The following is an 18,966-nucleotide window of genomic DNA, read 5'->3' on the forward strand; positions in this document are numbered from 1 at the left end:
AGCTAGTTTGATTATTGGCAGCTTTGAAGCTCTAATGTCCTGTCAGCAGGTGGTTAGATCTGTTACTAGGTATGTGAGCTCAGGAGTCCGCCTACTCCTCCTGTATGGATTCAGCTTAGGTGCCCAGGTAGATAGCCACCAAGTGGGTGGTGTATGCTCTCGCTTACAGTCCTAGACAGGCATAGGTGATTGGTGTAAGCACAGGCATCTGGCTGCAGCAGGGGGACACACTCTGAGCAAGACAGGGGGCTGACAGCCACCCACAAGTGTCCAGGAGGAAGGTGTGTCCCTGCTCCCTAGAGCATGTAGGTGGGTGGGTTTTACAGCCAGATTATGAGCACCTAATGCTGTTGGTTGTAAGAACTAGGGGGCACCTCCTATTCATGGGCCCCTATAACAGGTGGGTAGCTGGAATGGGTGGAGCCACCAGTCCTCAGGCCCCTGATGTGGGTAGGTGAAGACCCTGCTTAATGGGCAGAGAAGTGTCAAATGTCAAGAACCTGCCACTTCACAGCTGAAACAATTGAAGTTAGAGTTCCGGTATATACCCTGTTGTACTGCAGTAATGAGGGCCTATGCTGTTGAGATGGGCCCACACAAGTCTATGCAGGGGGAAAGGCACTCAACGTCTGTGGATCCCTTATGCCTGTGCCTAGGCAAAAGAGCTGTGCCTACCCTGGGTTCCTGGCTTATGAGAGTCAGCAGTTTATTTTTTCCTGTTTGTTAATTTGTTCACTCTCCAAGGCAGGGAGAATGGCTCCAGGCATGTGACTGATCCTACCTCTGGCCCAGGGGACTCAGCAATTGCTGAAGCCAGTACGGGACCCAGTGCAGAGCAGGAAGCATGGAGGTATATGGGAGAGAGGTTTTTCCCTAAAGAGGGTGTTTTTGATCCACGCGGTAAGCCATACGCAAGTTCTTATCTTTCATCGAGGGCTGCTTCTCAGTGGTTCTGCGTGGCTGAGTAGACTCTCAGCAGCTGGGTCTCTCCCAGTGCGGAATACACCTCCCGAGCACCGATGCTTGCCTGCCTCACTGCTCACCTCTGAGCTGATCAGGTCTGAAGGGCTCAGGCTCTTGCTGGGTCAGGTCTGGCAACTCCTCTCTGTTTCCAAACTGTCTATCTCTCCTCCTACCACCTAGTCCGGTTCCTCAACTCTGCCTTTGATGATCAGGGCTTCCAGATTGCCATATATAATCAAATGACTTGTTTTTTCAGGCATTTGTTGTAAGAGGGTCCACCGGAAACAATTGGCTACTCTGCCATCTTGGCCCCACCTCCTCCCTTTCTTCTTTTTTGATGTGTACTTTTATTGCTATAAATTCTCCCCTGAGTACTGCTTTTGCTGTATGCCAAAGGTTTTGGTATGTGTCTTAGTTATCTAGTGCTGCCATCACAGAAATACCACAAGTGGATGGTTTTAATGAAGAGAAGTTTATTTCCTCACAGTCAAAGTAGGCTAAAAGTCCAAATTCAGGGCATCAGCTCCAGGGGAAGGCTTTTTCTCTCTGTCAGCCTTCTCTTCGGTGTCCCCCTGGACTAGGAGCTTCTCGGCGCAGGGACCCCAGTCCAAAGGACGTGCTCTGCTCCTGTCACTGCTTTCTTGATGGTATGAGGTCCCCCTGTCTCACTGCTCACTTCTGTCTTTTATACCTCAAGAGATTGCCTCAGGACACAATCCAGTCTTGTAGATCAGGTCCTGCCTTACTAACACAACTGCCACCCATCCTCCCTCATTAACATCATAGAGGCATGTTTACAACATACAGAAAAATCACACAGTACCAGGAACCATGGCCTAGCCAAATTGATACACACATTTTTTGGGGGACATATTGCAAACCAAGACAGTATGTTTTCATTCTCATTTGATTCTAGGAATTTTTTTATTTTGTTCTTTCTTCTATTACCCAGTAGTTCTGCAGTAAGGTGTTATTGAGTTTCCATATATTTATTTTTCCTTGTTCTTTCTGTTATTGATTTCTAGTTTTATAGCGTTATGATCAGAGAAGATGCTTTGTATTATTTCAATGTTTTTGAATTATTTTGAGATTTGATTTGTGGCCTAGAATATGGCCTATTCTGGAGAATGATTCATGTGCGCTGGAGAAGAATGTGTACTATGTTGCTGTTGGGAGGTGTGTTCTACATGTTTATGTGGTCAAGTTGGTTGATTGTGTTTAGATCTTCTATATCTTTGTTGAGTTTTTTTTTCAAGTTGTTCTTGTTCATCATTGAAAGTGGTATGTTAAAGTCTTCTACTATTACTGTAGAACTGTCTATTTCTCTTTTCAATTCTGTTAGAGTTTGTTTTATGTATTTGGAGTTCTGTCACTGGGTATGTAAATATATATTATGGTTAAGTCCTCTTAGTGGATTGACCATTTAGTCATTATATAGTGCCCTTCTTTGTCTCTTATAATGCATTTTGATTTAAGGTCTATTTTATCAGAGATTATTATTGCCACTCTTGCTCTTTTGGCTACTGTCTGCTTGGTATATTTTTTTTCCATCCTTTGATTTTTAGTTCATTCATGTCTTTGTGTCTAAGGTGTGTCTCTTGTAGGCAACATATTGATGGGTCATTTTTGTTTTGTTTTGTTTTGTTTGTATCCATTCTGCCACTCTCTGTCTCTTGACTGGTGCATTTAAACTATTTACATTCGGTGTGATTATCGATAGGTATGAGTTTACTGCTGTGATTTTGTTGTTTTTGTGTGTGTGTGGTGTTAATGGTTTCTTTCTTCTGCTTAAATTTTTGTGCTGAGTTATTTTTGTTTATGGATTTTCTTTTTGTTTCCTTCATTGTTGTTGATTTTGTGTTTGCTGAATCTTTTTGATTTTCTTCTTCATTTTGGTGAGTATATTTATTAATTTTCTTTGTGGGTACTCTGAAATTTACCTTTATCTTCCTACGTTTAAAACAGTCTGTCATATTTTGACATTGCTTTGACTTCCTCTTCATATGGAAGTTCTAGAACTACATCATATATCTCCCTTTTTATTTTGAAGTTACCATTGTTTACAGATTGACATTTTTTGTTCCCTGTTTTCAGCTTTGCAGCTTTATTTTGCTTTTGAGAATTCTTTATCTGAACTGGTATCTGAGGATGCTGTCATGTGTCTTCATCACAGGTTGTTGTCTGATGTCACTGATTCTCTGTCTGGAGGACTTCTCTAGTATTTCTCATATGGTTGGTCTGCTTTTTATAAATTCCCTTAATTTCTGTTTATCTGGGACTGTCCTAGTATTGCCATTATATTTGAAAGACGATTTTGCTGTATATATGATTCTTGGTTGGCAATTCTTTTCTTTCAGGGTTTTATATATGTTATCCCATTGCCTTCTTGCCTGCGTGGTTTCTGCCACTAAATCAGAGTTTAGTCTTATTGGTGCCCCTTTGTAGGTGATATTTTGTTTTTCATGAGTTGCTCTCAAAATTCTTTCTTTGTCTTTTGTTTTGGAAGGTTTGATTATGATGTGTCTTGGTGAGTTTCTTTTGGGATCTATCTTGTATGGGGTTCTTTGAGCTTCTGGGATGGAAAACTTCTTTCATGATATTAGGGAAGTTTTCTGCCAATAAATCTTCCACAAATCTCTCCGTGCTTTTTTTTTTTTCTCCTCCTGTTCTGGAACTCCAATTATGTGTAAATTATTCCTCTTGATATTGCCCCACATAACTTTTAGGCTTTCTTCATTTTTCTTCATTCTTTTTTCTGATCATTCCTCAAACAAATTAGTATAAAGGGATTTGTCCTCTATTTTGCTGATTCTTTCTTCCATTGATTCAATTCTACTTATATGTCCTTCTGTTGAGTTATCTATTTCTGATATTTTATTGTTAATCTTCTGGATTTCTACTTGTTGTTTTTGTATGGTTTCTAATTGCTTATTTTGTCTTTTCGTTCTTTGTGTTGTTTTCCTGGATTCTTCTAGGGTTTTGTCTGCGCTTTCCTTGATCTCTTTGAGGATCCTATATACAAGCCTTTTGAATTCCTTGTCAGGTAGTTCCATTAGCATTTCTTCCTCAGGAAGGTTTTCTGCCCCTTTGTTTTGTTCACTTATTTGAGCCGTCTTATCCAGGTTCGTCATATGATTTGTTATTGTCTGCTGTCTCTGAGGCATTAAGTTTGATGCTAGCAGTTAGTGCACTCTGTGGAGGTCAAGGCAAGACTTCCCTATCCTCTGTGAGGGAGTGCTACCCAAACGGATGGGGTGTGCCCACTGTCCACGGACAAATTGGAGTCTCAGTAAGTGAGGAGGTATCAAGGGGTTTCAGTGCACATGCAGATGACCTGCAGGAATAGTTTTGGTGTGGAATGTGTGCTCTTGCTACTGGTTAGACGTTATATGAGGGCACTAGGGTTTCCTGGTCATCATTTGGCAGGGGTGTAGTTGATGTCTGTCAGGGTGTGACTGGTGTTGCTGGTGAGGTGATGTGTCTATCTGGCCAGTCACCTTGGTGTAGGTGCAGGGAGTATTCTCACTGGTCACTGGGTTGCGTGCTGTGTGTGCACACTACAAGTTGCCAGGTGGTTGAGGAAAGGGTGCATGGGTCATTGGTCATCAGGTGGGTGACACAGGAACTCACATTGTCATTGCCAGGCCGGGTGGTTGGAGCAGACACAAGCCTCCAGTTGCAGAGAGTGGTGGTGTGGGGGATGTGGTGGGGGGTGCTGCCAATCTGTGGGCACATGCTCATAGGGCATGCCCCCAGTCCACTGGAGCACGGCATAGTGGAGGATGCACCACCGGTCATGGGACCCTGGCATAGGTGTCTGGGAGGAGGAGGGAGTGTCACCAGTTCATGGGCCCCAGAGTGGTGGTTGGGCAGAGAAGGGGGTGCTGCCAGTCTGTGGGCCCTGGCACAGGTGGCTGGGTGGAGCAGGGGGTGCTGCCAGTCCATGGATCCCTGGCACAGGTGTCTGGGCAGAGGAGCAGGTGTCACCAGTCATGGGCCCCCAGCACAGGGGGCAGGGCAGTGGGGAGTGCCGCTGGTCCACGACCATGTACGGTGAGGGTGGACAAGGGGAATGGGAGGCACAGCAGGTCTGTAGGCCTCCTGCACAGGGGGCTGGGGATGCAGTGAGTACAGTAACTGCACTTAACTTTCACTGGGCGAGGAGTGCTTCTGCCTGGCTCTGGATGTGGGTATGGGGGTGCTTCTGCTTGGCAGCACCAGATGATAGGATACTCAGCTGGTAACACTGCTTGCTTTGTCTCAATATGGCCACACAGGGCAAGTCTGGCTAGCAAAATGCTGACGATCTGTAATTCCTGTCTGGTGTTTCCATACGGTCTCTCCTTCCAGTTGGCACTCAGTCTGATTCTTCAGCCTTCTCTTTAATACTCAGGGTTCCAAAGTCATCATCTATATTTGGTTCACTTGTTTTCTCAAGTCTTTGTTGTAAGGGGGACGTTATGAGGCATCTGACTACGCCACCATCTTGGACCATCCTCAAGACAAACTGTTTTTTTAAAAATTTCTTGAAGCACTCAAAGTTTGCCTCACTGCTGACCAGTAGAGAGGAAGGGCAATGGATATTAGAATCGCAAAATTACCTCTGAGAAAGCATTTTAAAATGCCTGGAATCCAGATTTCTGGCTTTCATGGAATTTGGGGTAACCCACACAGGCCACTGCCTTTAAGTGTCCTTTTGAAACTTGAGCCTTGAAAAAACTGGTTGCTAAAAGCCACTTTTGAGTTCAACAATGATCTAGGTAAACTAGTAAGACTGCTTTGCCTTGGGCATTTTGCTCTTTTGTAGAATTCAGTCAGTTTCAGGAAACAGGCTCCAAGGTTCAGACTGAGAGGTATGTTTAGGGTAAATCGGTAATTATTTTGATTGTTCTTCAAGACAATGCTGTATGAAAATCCTTCCTGACCACAAATTTGTTTATAAGTTCTCTTTCAACCATTTTTGTCCATGGCAATGCTGATAAAATGTTACCCCAATTTGCAAATTGCATATTCAATAAACTTCAATCAATTTCTATTATTGGCTTAATATGATTTTTTTTTAACATCTCAAAGGATGGTTGAATTTTAAGCAAACAAATCTGCATATTAGAAGATTAGCTGTATATGGGTTGGTCTGTTATCCTCAACCTGGGCCTAGGCTGTTTCTACTTTGGAGGTCAGTCATGTTAGGCACACCTAACAGATTTTGGGGCTGCTGACCAGAAGTCTATTCTCACAGAGCCTGAGGAGGCTCCAAGAAGAAACTTAACCAAAGGGAAGAAAGTGTCAGGGAGGCAGTGTGAGCCCATGACAAGGTCTTTCTCTGTCAGAGGAGAGAAGTCGCTGTGAGTACAGCAAGCTGCTGTTTCCAGCCCAGCCCTCATGATTTATGTTTCCAAAGAAAGAAACTAAAATCTCAAAGCTTTGTTTTCACTAAAAGCTCCCCACACTGTGGTGTAGAAAGCACTGTTTGTCAAACCCCCTTCTAATAAAGGGGGGCTGTCACAGAGGGAGGACTCCCTGGGTGGTGCAACAGTTAAATGCTCGGCTACTAACCAAAAGGTCGGTGATTCGAGTACACCTAGAGGTTCCTCAGAAGATAGGCCCGGTGATCTAATTCCAAAAAATCAGCCATTGAAAGTCCTATGAAATGCAGTTCTATTCTGAAACACATGGAGTGGCCATGAGTTGGAGTCAACTCAAAAGCAACTGGTTTGGTGTGTGGGGGACAAAGAACTCAGTTTGGCCTTTTGTCTCTGGTTCCTGAAAATGGCCCTTGGAATTCCCCACCAATCAAGGTGTCTTTGTTTTTCTAAAACAGCCAGGCAACACTTAAATAGGTGGAAATGAGTTGGGAACCCCCAACTCCACCTTGGCAACAGGCCTCAGGATATAATAGGGGGATATATAATAAGGCCTCAGAACAAATCACTGCCACCTCTCCTCTGAGGCCTAATGTTTACTAGCAACATTAAAGAGATATCATTCTGGGCTGGCACCAAGGTGTCAGACCCACCCCCTACCCCAGAGCGGTCAGATGGAAAAAGTCTACATTGTGCTCTGTGTAGCATGTCACATAGGCTTTGGGTTATAAAAATCATTGAGGGAGGGACTCTGGCTATGGTGTTAGGTGGAGGCATGCATAGAAGTGGTGTCCATCTCCAGCGGGAGAGTTTCCAGAATACAGGGAACACCAGTTCCCTGAAAGAGTTCCCTTTGCATTCCTCATCTACTGTGCTATGTGGAAGCACATATAGAAGAGTTGACACTATTTCTGCTTGGACAGCCTTCTTGAATCAAAGAGATGCTAAAATATGGATCTGAATTTGTTATGGTGCGCCATCTGCTTCTTTTTTGTAAGTAACAAAACCTACTTTCCACGTGCTCTGGGAGTGTCTTGTGTATTGAGGCTCTGATCAGAAGGATGTGATATTTGTGGAGGAATAACTATTAGTGATTGGTGTCCTTCTTCTAAAGGCTTCTGGCTATTTAGGAATCTGGAACAACCTCTGAGTGCATCACAGTTTGGTTTTGGTTACTGAGGGAGAGGAACATTCCCCCACTTCACTGCGAGAATCCGAGCTGCTTGGTCCCTCCAGAGCCCTGGTGAGGCAGTAGCTACAGTCTACAGAGGAAATGCCTGGTAGTGCATGGAAGATGCTGGTGAAGCAGAAGGGACAAAAAAACTATGGTAGATTCCTCTCCATGCCTACAGATGCCTTTCCAGTTCCTGAATTAGCCTTCCTCACAAGCATACCATGGAGACCCCCCGACCCCAGGAAAAAGAGTGGGGCACTTTGCAGGGCCCCAGAGTGTTGCAGGTGAGGGCAAGATCCAACACACAGAGATTATGAATACATTAGTAACAATCAATATTATATGTAAAGAACCAAGGGGGGAAAAAAAGTCTAAGCCAAACCTGACAGTCCACTTATTTCAAGCAAAATCATCTATAATCAAATTCTTATGCAATACAACCAAACACCTCTTGGGATCTGGTTCCTTGGTTTGGAGGTTTAAGGTCATGTTTTCATGGGACATCCCAGTTACTTGGCCTAATATCATGTTTAGTGCTTCTGTTCTACCTCCTAGCTCATTGCATAGTGCTTGGGGTCTTAAAAGCTTGCAAGTGGCCATCCAAGACACAACAATTGGTCTGTATTCACCTGGAGCAACAGAGGAAGAAGGAGAGTCAGGAATAAGAGGAGGAAATGAATGTGTGACTTATTGGCTCCATGAACAACTGCCTCCTTCACCGTGAGACCAGAAGAACTGGACGGTGTCTGGCTATCATTACTGAACATTTCAATCAAAGATTCTATAGAAGAATCCTGATCAAAAGGGGGAAATGTAGAACAGAATTTACAATTCTCATGGAATCCTGATTTTCTGAAGCCATGGAGAATGGGTGAATTCCTGACATTACTGCCTTGAGATAATCATTAAACCTTAAAACCTAAACCAAAAATATTACCTGAAGTCTTCTTAAAACCAAATAATAGTTTAGCTTAACTAGTGAAGAATGCCCGCCTTGAGCATTGTGCTGTTTTAAGATCTATCTATATAGGACAAATTGACAATGCCAACTTGAAAGACTACATAGGAACCTTAGGGGGCAGTGAGTTTATGTTAATGGGGGAGGAAAAACTAGGAAAAGGAGGGTGAGAATGGTGGCACAACTTGAAAAATGGAATCAGTGTTACTGAACGGTACATGTAGAAACTGTTGAATTGGTGTATGTTCTGCTGTGTATATTCTCAACAACAACAAAAATATAAAATAAATTATATTAAAAAATTCTTATGCAATAGAAGAATTTTAATAGCCCCATAGAATTTTATTATTTTTTAAGAAATTAATTCCTCTGTTAAGAAAATAATTATTCAGAATTCAAGCCAGAAACGAATGTGTTCCAGATTGAAAAAAAGGAATTGTGTACTTTTCCAAAATAAATATTTGCCACCTGTTTGTGAATGATAAATGATCATTATTCACTTGTTGCCTTACTTCTTGTTTCTGTATGTCCTCATGAGGTGGTAGTCAGATGTCCTGGTAAAGAGCATGACTCTGGAACCACGTCATTGCAAGGGTAAGAATTCCATTTCTGTAAAGTGAAGTTATGAGTATCTTATTCTTTTGCCTTGATTCCTCACTTGTAAAATGGAGATTAAAATATTACCTTCATCAAAGAATTTCAAAGAGGAGGAAAACAGTTAATATAAGTACAGCACTTAATACAATGCCTGGTGGTAGGGGAGGGGCAAGATGGCAGGTAAAGTAGTTGCTCCTCTGTATCCTTCTACAACTAAGACAGTGAACAACAAATAAAAATTAGCACAGACAGAGATTTCTGGGCTCTGGACAGCAGTTGAAGTGTTAGAGAACCGAAGCGAGACTCACATCAGGAGAGAGATAGAGCAGGGACAGCAGAAAGTCTGAGATTTGCCGACTGCTGGCACCTTACCTGCTGGCTCAGCTCACTGTGGCCATCTTTCGATGTGGACATGCAACACCCCAGAACAAAGAACCAAGGATGTCATCTACACTGAGGACACACACTGGTTCAGAGATTCTAGGTAGACAGCCTTAGAAAAGTCAAGCAAAAGGGGTGGCGTGCTTTCAGTCAGGGTAGAACTGAGAGACAGTGGCATATTGGCACAATGTGGATTTGAAATCCAGAAAACTGAGGAAAGTGCAGTCCAATTAAAGTGGTGCAGATTGGCTGTGGTACTTCAACAGCAGGGAAGCCAAGCGTGCACTTGGGGAGGGGCACAGTGAAGCTGAAATGCTGCAGATGAGTACTATTGAGTCTACTGAGACCAGAGGCTGAAAGGTACTGGGACCCAACCCACAAAAGAACTGCGGGACTCATCCATAGGCCAGGATGAGAAAAGCTCATCAAACAGGCAATCCAGCCAGCACCAACTAGCTCCTACCTAACAACCAGGCACAACAGAAGAGCCAGCTCAGGATTGCCCCAAAGCTCTATGCCCTCCCTGCCTCAGGAAGGCCATGCCCCACCCCTCCCACCTGTGACCAGTGGAAAATACCCTGCCTGCACAAACAGCCACAGAGGGAAAGCCACACCCCACTTCACAGATAGATGTGAGGGAATCCTGCCCCAGGGTTGCAGTCATCTCAGGAAGGACACACCCAGTCATACCACAGAAAGCTGAGTCAGCGCTGGAAGAACAAAAAGGTCAGAGTGCCCCCTAGTGGAGTATAGGGGAAGAAGGTGGAATTAAAGTATAAAAAAATACTTTCTGGAAATACAGAAAATTCTGAGTTCCAGACTATCACACTAAGATATTAAAATGCCCTGTATTCAACAGAAAAAAATATAAAACATACAAGATCACAAGAGAAGATGGCCCAATCAAAAGAAAACCATGAAGAAGCAGAAATTTCTCCAATGGGGACCAGGTTAATGGGAAAAATAGAAGACCTCCAGACAACAATGTTAAATATGTTCAAAGAACACACAGAAAACAAACTAATGGAGATCAGGGAAAAAAATTAGAAACTCAATAAGGATATCAAAAATGTTAAAAAAAAAGAAAAAAAGGAAAGAGAGCAAAATATATCCACTCCTCACTTATCTACATGGTTACGTTCTAAAGACCAGGTCGTTATGCAAAAATCAGTGTTATATGAAAATGGAGGTTGACCACATCAGATCACAAAATGAAGAATGACTACATCATTACGTAATTGCCAAATCACATCATTACATGACTGTCAAATTACATCATTACATAACTGCCAACCCACTAAGAATCATGGCCCAAACAAGTTGACACATAACTTTAACCATCACAGCCACCATTACTCTTGTCTTGCACCTTGGCATTCATTACTGCCAGACATACGTTGTTAATGCAAAAATAGTCAGACAGTAGATTTTTTACTATTGTAAACGCAAAATGTCGGATACCAAGACAGTCAGTAAGTGAGGAGTGGGTGTACTGAAATTGAAGAATAAAATTATTGAATTAGAAAATACGAGAGAAACCTTCAACAACTGAGTTGGACAGAATATAGAATAAGTGGACTAGAAGACAGGACAACTGAACTTATCAAGTTTCATGAGAAACCAGAGAAAAAAATACAAAGCCAAATGGAATTGTGGGATTAAGAAATACAACATTAGGATATTTGGAATTCCAAAACAACAGGATAGTAAAAAAGACGTAGAAAGAATTTTCCAAGAGATAATCACAAGGTATTTCCCAGACCTGAATAAGAAAATGAGTCTGTAGATCCAGAAAGCTAGACAAAGCCCAAGCAGAAGGAATATAAAGAGGTCTATGCCACAACACACTGTAATAAAATTCTTGAAAACCAAAGACAAGGAGAGAATTCTGAAAGCAGCAAGAAAAAGACACTATCTTACATACCAGGGTTCCTTCATAAGAATTAGTGTAGATTTCTCCTCAGAAATCCTGGAGGCCAGAAGACCAAAGAGTGACATAAATATAGTATTGAAGGAAAATAATTGTCAACCAAGAATTCTTTACCCACCAAAGTTATCATTTAAAAATTAGGGGGAAATCAAAGCATTCCCAAATAAACATAAGATCTGGGAATTTGTTACTACCAGATCTGCTCTGCAAGTATTGCATAAGGACATTCTTCAGATGGAAAGGAAAGAACACTAGATGAATACTCACATCTGCACATGTGAAAGGGGGAAAAAGAAAGAGAGAGAAATCTCCAATAAAGGTAATAACAGGGCAAATATAAGGACCAAGAATACAGTATTTACAGGAGTAAATTCAATAGTTAAGTTCCACAAGCAATACAAAGTCAAGTGCATAAGAAATAAATATAGATTAAATTTTATCAGCTATAGGATGTATAATGATGTAACTGGAGACTCATCAACAGAAAAGAAGGGAGGATCAAAATAGGAATGTTTTAGTATGTTAATGTTGTACATTACTTGTTGTTTGTATGTTAAATGTTGGCATTAAGCTGAAATAAGTTTCTAAAATTGTAAGTTATTCAATGTAATATTTGTGGTAACAACTAAGAAAATACTTAGAAAAAATACCAAACTGGGAAAAGGAAGAAATCAAGAAGGCTCACCACCAAAAAAAGCAGCTAAAAACAAAAAATAACAGAAATATGGAAATGGTGGGACAAAGAAGATATAGGACACACAACAATCAACAAAATGAATGAAGTTTTTACTTCATTTTCAGTAATTAAGTGTAAATGATCTAAATTTCCCATTCAAAAGACAGACAGTAACAGATGGATAAAAAAACATGATCCATCCTTATGCTGCCTACAAGAAACATACCTTAGACATAGGATAAACAGACCAAAAGTAAAAGGATGGAAAAGAATATTCCGTGCAACTACTAACCAAAAAGAGCAGGAGGGGGCATACTGATATCAGATAAAATAGGCTTAAAGCATAATCTATTATAAGAGATGAAGAAGTACATTACATAATAATAAGGTCAATTCAACAAGACATAACAACTATAAATATATATGCACCTAACATCAGTGCTCCAAAATATATGAAACAAATACTGACTGATACGAAAGGAGTAATAGGCAACTCCATAATAGTAGCAGTGGACTGTGATGGTTAAGGTTGTGTGTCAATCTGGCTGGGCCAGTGGTTTGGCAGTTGTATGATGTTGTGATCACTTCTATGATGAGATTTGATATAATGTGATCACCTCCATGATGGGATCTGCTGTGAGTAGCCAATCAGTTGAAAGGGAGCTTCCTTGGGCGTGTGCCTGCGTTAATTGTAAGTGGACATTCTGGAAAGTCTCTGGGGTTTTTGCTCCCTCTGGATCCTGCAGTTGGCTCCTGTTCATCTGACCTCTGGTTCTTGGGACTTGAGCTAGCAGCTTACCTGTGGTCTTGCCTGTCAATCTTGGGATTCACCAATCTTCCCAGCCTGTGAGCAAAAGCCCTGCTCTCTGACCCGCCAATCTTGGGTTTGCCAGCTCCCGTGGCTAATGTGAAGAGAAGCCTCTATACTGACCCACAGACTTGGGGCATTCCAGCCTTTACAACCTCATAAGCCATTTCCTCGATATAAATCTCTATATATACATATATTTATATGCTTTACAGGTTTTGCTTCTCCAGAGAACCTAGCCTAAGACAGGGGCTTAAATACACCACTTTCAACTCTGGACAGAACATTTAAAAAGATGATCATTAAGGCAGAGGCAACATGGCACACTTGACAGATGCATCGTGCTGTCCTTCTGCAGCAAAGACCCCAAAAACTAAGTAAAACAGATACAAATGTTAATGCTGGAACCCTAAGCATCAAATGAAAGGATAAAGAACTAGATCAAACATCAAATGGAAGAAGAAACTGAAGGAAAACAGAAAAAGAGGAGAGATAGAGTGGAGGTCCCCTGCCAACTAACACCACACAGCATCCAAACCAAACTTACGAGAAATATTAAAGGAAGTCAATCGGTTAGAGAACCAGTAACATCAGATAATAACCAGAGTTTAGGACACAGGACTGCATTACCCAGATAACAACCTAGGCAAAGAGCTCTCAACGATAAAACAAAGCTACGAGACTTAAAACAGGGAAACAGAGATTCAAATGACAACAATGTCAAAACAATAAAAGGTGGAATAAACAGTGTAGGTATAGAACTTTCAAATGGAAGGGAAGTCAAGGCGATCTCAAGTAATAGAAGATTGGTTTAAATTTAGGAAGATAAGGGTAAATTTCAACGTAAACACAAAGAAATTTAACAAACCTACTCATCAGAATAAAAAAGAAGAAAAACATAAAGTCTCAGTAAACACAAACTTACAATAATGGAAGAAAAGAAAAGAAAGTCCACAAACAAAAGGAACTCATCACAGAAACAAAGAAGAGGAACAAAGAAAATGTCAGCACCATAAAAAAAAGCCCAACAATTAACAGCAATATACTCATACCTATAATCACACTGAATGTAAATGGATTAAATGCACCTGTAAATAAACAGAAAATAAAAGAATAGATTAAAAAGCATGACTCATCAATATGCTGTCTAATAAGAGACATACCTTAGGCACAAAGACATAAATATATTAAAAATCTAAGGATGAAAAAATATTTCAAGCAAACAGTAGCCAAAAAAAGGGCAGGAGTGGCAATACTATCTCAGATAAAATAGACTTTAAGGCAAAATCAACCATAAAAGACAAAGAAGGACATTATATAATGATTAAAGGAACAATCCACCAAGAAGATGGAAGCAACCTAAGTGTCCATCAACAGATGAATGGATAAACAAATTATAGTACATACACACAATGGAATACTACACAATGATGAATCCACAAAACATCTCACAACATGGATGAATCTTGAGAGCATTATGCTGAGTGAAATAAGTCAATCACAAAAGGACAAATATTGTATGAGACCACTATTATAAAAACTCAAGAAAATATCTATGCACAAAATGTCAGGGCTCCAAAATGCTAGAACAAACTCTAATAGCACTAAAAAGAGAAATGGACAGTTCCAAAATAATAGTAGGAGACTTCAACACATCACTCTTGGTAAAGGACAGAACATCTAGAAAGAAACTCAACAAAGATACAGAAGATCTAAAGACCAAAATAAACCAATATGATCTCATAGACATATATAGAACACTCCACTCAAAGAGAGCAAGGTATGCATTCTTTTCCAATGGACATGAAACATTCTCCAGAATAGGCCACATTTTAGGCCACAAAACAACCCTCAAAAAAATCCAAAACATAGAAATAATATAATGTATTTTCCCTGAACACAATGCCATAAAAGTAGAAATCAATAACAGGAAAAGCAAGGGAAAAAAATCAAAAACATGAAAACTGAATAACATCTTGCTTAAAAACAACTGAGTAATAGAAGAAATCAAAGAAGGAATTAAAAAATGCCTAGAACTAAAAGAGGATGAAAACATATCATATCAAAACCTTTGGGACACAGCAAAGGCAGTGCTCAGAGGTCACTTTATAACAGTAAACACACATATCAAAAAAGAAGAATAGGCCAAAAAAAAATGTTAGTCCTACAACTAGAACAAATAGAAAGAGAACAGCAAAAGAAGCCCACAGCCACCAGAAGAAAGGAAATAATAAAGATTAGAGCAGAAATAAATGAAATAGAGAACAGAAAAATAATAGAAAGAATCAACAAGACCAAAAGTTGGTCCTTTGAAAAGATCAACAAAATCAAGAAGCCATTGGCCAAACTGACAAAAATAAAATAAAATAAAAAAATTAAAAAAAACAGGAGAGGAAAAAAACAACCCAAATAAGAAATGAGAGGGGGGACATTACAACAGACATAACAGAAATAAAAAGAATCACAACAGAGTACTGTGAAAAACTGTACTCCAACAAATTTGAGAAACTAGAGGAAAAGGGTTAATTTCTAGAAACACACTAACTCCCTAAACTAAAACAAGCCAAGATAGAAAATTTGAACAGACTCATAACAAGGGAAGAGATTAAAGAGGTAAAAAAACAACAACAAAAAAAAAACCTCCCAACAAAACAAAAGCCCTGGCCTGGATGGCTTTACTAGAGAATTCTACCAAACATTCAGAGAAGAGCTCACACCAGTACTACTCACACTGTTTCAAAGTATAGAAAAAGAAGGAAGGCATACTCTGGAATTCATTCTATAAAGTCAGCATAACCTTGATACCAAAGCCAGGCAAAGATACCACAAAAAAAGAAAATTATAGACCAATATCTCTTATGAAGATAGATGCAAAAATTCTCAATAAAATTCTAGCCAATAGAATTTAGCATTGTATAAAAAATATAATACACCACATTCATACCAGGGATGCAAGGATTCTTCAACATTAGAAAATCAATCAACCTAATCCATCACATAAATAGAACAAAAAGAACAGAATCACATGATCATCTCAATTGACACAGAAAAGGCATTCGATAAACTTCAACATCCATTTCTGATAAAAACTCTCATAAGATAGGAACGGATGGGAAATTCCTCAACATAATAAAGGGGATCTATACAAAACCAATGGTCAACAAAATTCTCAACAGAGAGAGGCTGAAAGCATTTCCCCTGAGAATGGGAACAAGATAAGGATGCCCTTTATCACCACTCCTATTTAACATTGTGCTGGAAGTCATAGCTAGAGCAATAAGGCAAGAAAAGGAAATAAAGGGCACCTAAATTGGAAAGGAAGAAGTAAAACTATCGCTGTGTGCAGATGATATGATCCTATACATAGAAAACCCCAAAGATTCCACAAGAAAACCACTGGAACTAATAGAAAGATTCAGCAGAGCAGCAGGATACAAGATCAACATAAAAATTCAGTTGGATTAGTATATTAGAACTTTGAAAAGGAAATAAAGAAAACAATACCATTTATAATAGCCCATAAAAATATAAAATACTTCAGAATAAATCTACCAGGTACATAAAAGACTTATACAAAGAAAACTACAAAACATTATTGCAAGAAACTAAAAGAGATCTACATAAATGGAAAAACTATCCTTGCTCATGGAAAGGAAGACTCAACATGGTGAATATGTCAATTCTACTCAAAGTGATCTACAGATATAGTACAATCCCGACCCAAATACCAACAGTATTCTATAATGAGATGGAAAACATAATCACCAACTTTATATGGAAAGGAAAGAGGCTCCAGAAAAGTAAAGCATTATTAAAGAAAAAAAAACAAAGAAGAAGGCCTCACGCTACCTGATCTCAGAATCTACTATACAACTATGGTAGTCAAAACAGCCTGGTATCGGTATGATGACAGACATATAGACAAACTGAACACAATCGAGAACGCAGGCATAAATCCACCCACCTATGGTTAGTTGCTCTTTGGCAAAGGACCAAAGTCCATCAAAAGGGGAAAAGACATTCTTCGTAACAAACGGTGCTGCCAAAACTGGATGTTGACCTGTAAAAAAAATGGGACAGGGCCCATACCACACACCACACACAAAAGTTAACTCAAAATGGATGGAAGACCTAAATATAAAACTTAAAATGATAAATATCATGGAAGAAAAAGTAGGGACAAAGCTTGGGTCAAGCACACAATATGGTGCCTCTTTAAAAAGCTAGAAACAGAAATACCATACTATCCAGCAATCTAACTCCCAGGGATATAGCCTAGAGAAATCATATCCATCACACGAACAGACAAATGCACACTCATGTTCATTGCAGCATTATCCACAATAGCAAAAAGATGGAAACAACCTAAGTGTCCATCAACAGATGAATGGATAAACAAATTATAGCACATACACACAATGGAATACTACACAATGATGAATCCACAAAACATCTCACAACATGGATGAATCTTGAGGGCATTATGCTGAGTGAAATAAGTCAATCACAAAAGGACAAATATTGTATGAGACCACTATTAAAAAAACTCAAGAAAAGGTTTATCCACAGAAAAAAACAATCTTTGATGGTTACGAGGAAGGGGAGGGATGCGGAGAGGAAATCACTAACTAGATAACAGACAAATGTTAACTTTGGTGAAGGGAAAGACGACACACAATATTGAGGAAGTCAGCACAACTTGACCAAGGCAAAGCCATAGAAGCTTCCTAGACACACACAAACACCTTGAGGATCCAATTTACTGGGGCTGAGGGCTGGGGTCCATGGTCTTGGGGGACATCTAGGTCAATTGGCACAATATAGATTATAAAGAAAATGTTCTACATCCTACTTTGGTGGGTAGTATCTATGGTCTTAAATGCTTGGGAGTGGCCATCTAAAATATATCTATTGGTCCCATCATGTTTAGAGCAAGGGAGAATGAAAAAAACCACAGACACAAGGAAAATATCAGTCCAAAGGACTAATGGACCACATTAACCACAGCCTCCACCATCTGAGGCCAGAAGATCTAGATGATCCATGCTACCACCACCGACCACACTGACAGGTATCACAATAGAAGGTCCCAGACAGAACAGGAGAAAAATGTAGAACAAAATTCAAATTCCAAAAAAAAGACCAGATTTACTGGTCTGACAGAGTCTGGAGGAACTCCCGAGACTATGGCTCCTGACACCCTGCTAACTCAGAACTGAAGCCACTTTCAAAGTTCACCATTCAGCCAAAGATTAGACAGGCCTATAAAACAAATAATAACACACATGAGGAACGTGCTTCTTAGTTCAATCAAGTATACAAGACCAAATGGGCAACACCTGCCCTAAAGCAAAGATACGAAGGCAGGAAGGGACAGGAAACCCGAATGAATGGACACGAGGAACCCAAAGTGCAAAGGGAAAGGGAGAGAATGCTGACACATTGCAGGAATTGCAACCAATGTCACAAAACAATTTGTGTATAGATTTTGGGATAAGAAAATAATTTGTGCTGTAAACTTTTACCTAAAACACAATAAAATTAAAAAAAAATAAGATTAGTAAGAACATTGAGGACTTAAATAATAGCATCAGCCAACTAGACCTAAGGAACATATCTAGAACACTTCACCCATTATCAGAACAATACACATTTTTCTCTTGTGAATATGGAACATTTTCCAGAATAGACCATATGCTGGGCCACAAAACAAGTCTCAACAAATTTAAAAAGATTGAATTAATACAAATTATCTTCTCTGACCAAAAAGGAATAATATTAGAAATTAACAGCAGAATCAAAACTAGAAAATACACATATTCATGGAAATTAAACAACACATTACTAAATAACTATTGGGTCAAAGTAGAAATCAAGGGTAAAATTAAAAAATAACTGGAGTTAAATGAAAATTAAAACACATTATACCAAAACTTATGGGATGCAGTTAAGGTAGTCCGCAGAAGAAAATTTACAGCAATAAATGCCTACATTAAAAAAGAGAAAACTTCCGGCAAGATGGCGCTCTAGGCAGAAACACCACGCCGTCCCTCCACAACAAAGATCCGAAAAACTAAGCCAAACAGAGAATCAACAATCCTGAAACCCTAGAACAT

This window comes from Trichechus manatus, unplaced genomic scaffold (genome assembly GCF_000243295.1).
Source record: "Trichechus manatus latirostris isolate Lorelei unplaced genomic scaffold, TriManLat1.0 scaffold00040, whole genome shotgun sequence".
NCBI classification, from domain to species: domain Eukaryota; kingdom Metazoa; phylum Chordata; class Mammalia; order Sirenia; family Trichechidae; genus Trichechus; species Trichechus manatus.